A 5,217-nucleotide genomic window follows, 5' to 3' on the forward strand; every position below is an offset into this window, starting at 1 on the left:
AACCATTGCTTTCTTCAATTACCTGACAAGAAAGAATCTTGCTATTTACAGGACAGAGACTACATAGAGAGCTGCAAGAGGCTGTGCAATGGAAAATAAGTTCTGAGGATGTTCTTCAGACTCCTTTTTAGATTTCTGCCAATGAAGTCTTAAGATATTGTCTGTTTGCTGCTGTGCCCTCCTGAATGAACCTAGTAATTACCTGTATTCAAACCGATAACCATCTGAGCAGCACTCCTGTAAATATAGTTCAAGTTTCAAAACAGAAAAAGAAAGTACATTTATCTTCTGGCATGAGGAGTCAAGCAAAGCAGTCATTCAGCACATTCAGCTTGTGTTCCTCTTCCTGCTGAAACCATCAGAAATGGTTTGGTATGATGTGGTATGTTGTGGTTTAAATGGTTTCATAAGATAAATATTTGTCAAAATATTTTATCCCATTTTTTCTATTTCTGAACTTTAAAACAAATTCATACTGCCAAATATGCATGTGTTTACTTGTAAATCTTCAATTTTGCTTTTAGAAGATATGCTTGAGATCTTCTTTTGTTTAGCCAACAGTGCAAGGGACGTTATCACAGGAGATATATTGTTACATGGAATTTATACTTTCACAATTATTTGCTAGCCAAACTACTCCATCAGCCTTGTATTTTAGGTATTAGTTAAGGCAGTCCTGAAGCTATCTGACCCTGGGACAAGCAACAAGAGCTGCGGAATGTAAAAGAAGCAGCCTCTCCTCTTCGCAAAACCTCTGGACATTTCAGCTGGATTCACTTAGATTCAAATAGATCAGATTGCTTTTCCTTTGTTCTTTAATCTTTCCACCACTCTTTTTCCTTCCTCCTATAATGTCGATAATGTTGATTTTTGTTTTATCTCCCATTAGTAATAGAGTCAATCAATGGCTTTCAGGACTGGTGAGAGCTGACATTTACTTTGGAATTACCCCAATCTGCCAGACAATTGCCATCTCCTGTGCTGGCCATAACATACTTCACTGCTCATAAAGATGCTAGTGATTACTTATATCAATTGAAACACATGCAGTAAGCTTTGACAGCATCATAATGAATCTTCTGAGGACAGTTCTCTTGTGGTTCAGATGCTTCGCTGTTTCTCTCCGATTCTTCGTTTTCAAGTCTACCATTTAGTTTTCCAAAATCTTTTGTCATTTGCTCAGAATTAAGGTGAAGAAATGTGAAGTTCTAAAGCCAATGCATGCTATTGCTTTCCAAATTCCACAGAGATTCTTCAAACATTGTGCAGCAAAGTAAATTTCTTAGGCAAGTCAAGCTAATATGAATGAAAAAAAAAAAGAATCCAAAAATCACTGATGTAAAATTATGTATCTCCACGATCAAAAGGCTCTCGTGGGATAGAGAAACACACAATATATGCTGCTCTGAAATTACTCAGAACAGCTGAAGAAGTCATCCTGCTATTCTTAGAAACAGTTCTGAGAACATTGCCTTTGCTGTACGATCACAAATAAATCCTACTTCAGCACAAAACCCACAAAGACTCAGAAGGTGGCGCCTTTCTGTGGCACCTTCAGATCAGGATACCCTATTCTATAATTTTGGATGAATCATTGAATCTTTCTGAGCAAAATTGTTACTATCACATCACTACCATCCTGATAATATATAATAGCTCTCTTCTCATTGCTGACTGAATAATCACCAGCTGAAAAATGCAGTAGCTAGTATCAAACCGTACACAGGGAGAAGGAGTTTCAATATGCATTAGCCAAGATGATGAACAGCTCTAAGATGAAATGGTCTTCTCTGACTTGAAATAATCTATTTTTAATATTAAATTTTTAACATGAGACTGAGTAATTATACAGTTATTCATGTAGAAGTTCTCCCCATATTACGTGGTTCTCAGACTGAACCTAACAAAGCGTGACTAGCATTTAAAATAAATCCCTTTTCTGATCACCCCATACAGAAAACATTTCAAGGAGAGACCCAATACACAGGAGGTAACTTCTACTCTCATTCATATTTACTTGAAACCCATCTTTCTAGATTTCAAAATTATTCCTGAGCTCACTTCGCACTGATTTTGCATTCTCTTCCTCTCTTCTTTTTCTGCCTTTCTATGAATCATTCTTCCACGCATACCACACATGTTCTTTCAAACAAATGCAGTCTGTAATTCTTATACAAAAACAGGAAAATATCAAATTTTCACCAATTCCAAACAGTTTCATTGAAGATTTCTACTTCAGACATACTTCCTCTGCAACATATTACTAATTTAGTATCCTGAATAAGATATATAAATCTGCCAGGTTTTATAATGCTTGACTATATGAACAAACAAGTTCCTAACAACTGGAAAGAAAAGAAATGCAACCCCTTTCCACTAAGACTGGTGTGTACAATAGGCTGAGACTTCCATCAGACTGTTTGCATGAGAAAGCTTTCTCTAATAAAGCCACGTAATCATACAGTGCAGACTACTCCTATAACACACCTAAGTAAATTTTTATACCATTTTCGTGTTCTGCTATTTTGGATCTGCCATCATTAGGATCAAGATCTGAAATAACCCTTCAATAATACCCTATTTTTTTGTTACAGTTATAACACCGTGTGGAATGAAGTCCATTTCTCCCTCATATATTACAAATCAGGAAATTGTATGTAATCATATTTGCCCATTGCTCTTTTCTTTATGTCATTTGTATATATTTTTTTCCATTTACAATCCTTTTGTTTCCTACAAAAGAGGCTGAGCTACCAGAAATCTATACATAAAAAAATTTAAGCAACATACATGAAGAGTAAAAAAAAAAAAAAAAAAAAAAAGCCTGTGGAGACCAGTGCTCTGCTCTGTGAGAAGTTTGCAGAGAAAGACATTAATAAAAAGTAATTAACTATGCCCACTTACGTTCCTCTTGTTTGAAATACAATTTTAGATCCTATCTGAGATTAGGAAACATACAAACACAAACCTACATGTGCAACTAATTTCATCAAAGGGATGGGAGGGGTGACTAGAAGAGATCAAATGCTGAAGCCATGTTTTGCCACAAGAAAAAGTGAGCATCTGGGAGTGGAAGGGGTGAAAAAATTTCACCCATATGTTCTAATTATTGATGTTCAATGCCTTTATTGTCTGCCAAGAGTGGGGAAACATAGCAGCAAATATACTGTCCTCACAGAAATGTCTGATGGTTGCTTTCCCCGTATTTCAGTTTAAAAACTGGTAGATTACAAAAGACTACTGTGTAGAATCAAGGCAATACTGTCCCTTCCAGCTCCTTCTAGTTATGGTTTCATCCAGATCCTACAAAGGGTCAGAAAGGCTCTGGAAGATGGACCTTGCACTTATGGAGAAGCTGATGGACTTGTCCCATGACTATAATAGATTTCAGTTCTAATATTCTCTAATATAATACCAGTTCTTTGAGATTCCCCTTGCCTGGGGCAGGGGCTGAGCTGTGGGACCAGAGTTGGCAGTACTGGCAGCACTCACCCCAAGTTTGTCTCCTTTTTCTCCCAGTGCCACATCACGTCTGTGTGGGACATGTTTTTCACCACAGTGAGAAATCAATTTAACTCACAGGACTCTTATTATTCAAATTGAGTGAGGCATATATTTAATATCAGTGCTGGCATTTTTGGAAAGCTTTGTCAGTTATGTTTCCTGTTGCGTTCAGAATTCTCATCTGCTCAATAAAACAGTTCCTAGCCCTGTCCACCCCCCAGGCAATTTCAATTGCCAATTTTCAAATCAAAATATTCCAGCTCTTTAGAGCTTCTTCCTCTTAAAAATAAAAAAAAAATACACACACACACACACACACACACTATAGGTATATACAATGCCAATACTAATAAGCAGATTTAGTGCCAAGCTTCTGCTTGGTTCAGTCACACATCTTAGTCAAAATTTCAGAATTGAGTAAGGCATTAAGCACACTTCTTCTATTGTCTATTTTTCAGTGAATTACTAAGTAAGTGTGAAACAGTAATTGGCTGCTGAATCTTATGTCGTATAGCCTGACCCTCCCTGGGGCCACAAGTACAAACACTGAATGAGACTCAGATTGTTCATGTTTTCTTATGCAGGACTGGCAGGTGGGTCAATAACTGACATCTCCATGTAGATTCAGTTCTTGTTGATACAAGGGGCTGTTCCCACACAACTGATGTTTGCGTGAATTTTTGCCAGCAACTTCAAGAAGATCAAGACTAGCTCTCAAGCAAGTAATTGAAAATCTAATCCAATGCATTTTCACTACTCAGATTATCTTTTCTGTGTTACTGGTTGCAGATGAATTCAAGTCAAGACACCTATCTGTCATGAAGCCCTCTGAGAAAGGTGCTTGTATACACATGCAATTTTGCTCCTCCTTATTTCAGTACAAGCAATACTAACAATACAAGTAGATTGTAGTTGCCAGTCTTTAGTTCCCAAACAAAAAGCTGTTTATTAGACAACTAAGACAATATCTATATGCATGCAAAATCAAACTTCAGAAGAAATACACTTACCTTGGAAGTTACTCTGCTTACTTGAAAAACAAGCAAGCCTCAAGTCCTGAAATTCTGAGCTAACAAATATATTCTTAAGCTGAAGGTATTCTAAGTTCACAGGGCAATTTAAAATGTCCGTAATTTTGTGCAACACAGATTAAATACTACCATTATATTTCTGAAACATCTGCCCTTTCTTTGCATGAGTGTTGTGACAGTCAGGCTTAAACTGATCAGAATAATTAAATAACATGGTGATAGTACACAGAATAAACATTGCAGAGAACATAATATAATTTCTTTCATTAATTCTCCATAGCACATTCTCTGCTAAGCATAAGAATGACAGTGAAATGCATTATGTTTTATCATGCAAATACTTTACATGTTAAATGAACTGAAAACCTGATCTGTTCATTAACAATTATCTTCCCGCATAAAAGATCTCAGCTATACTTCAGTATAACAGAATATACAGTAAAGATTGCCTCAGTTTTAAGTCCATGTCTGATAGAATAACCAGGGATAACTCTGCTTGTGCATGATATGGCTGTCCTGGAACTTCCAGTTCCTAGCAAAGATCAGTCAAGCTGGTTGGACTTGTAAGACTGGAGTGTTACAGACCCAGGGTGCCCCTCATGGACAGAATATCAGTCTTCCTTACCTCTCTTCATCTTAATGTATGTGTGTGTTTCTGTACACAGAGGTATGCAGTAGAGGA

This window comes from Meleagris gallopavo, chromosome 5, assembly GCF_000146605.3.
Source record: "Meleagris gallopavo isolate NT-WF06-2002-E0010 breed Aviagen turkey brand Nicholas breeding stock chromosome 5, Turkey_5.1, whole genome shotgun sequence".
Classification (NCBI taxonomy): Eukaryota; Metazoa; Chordata; class Aves; order Galliformes; family Phasianidae; genus Meleagris; species Meleagris gallopavo.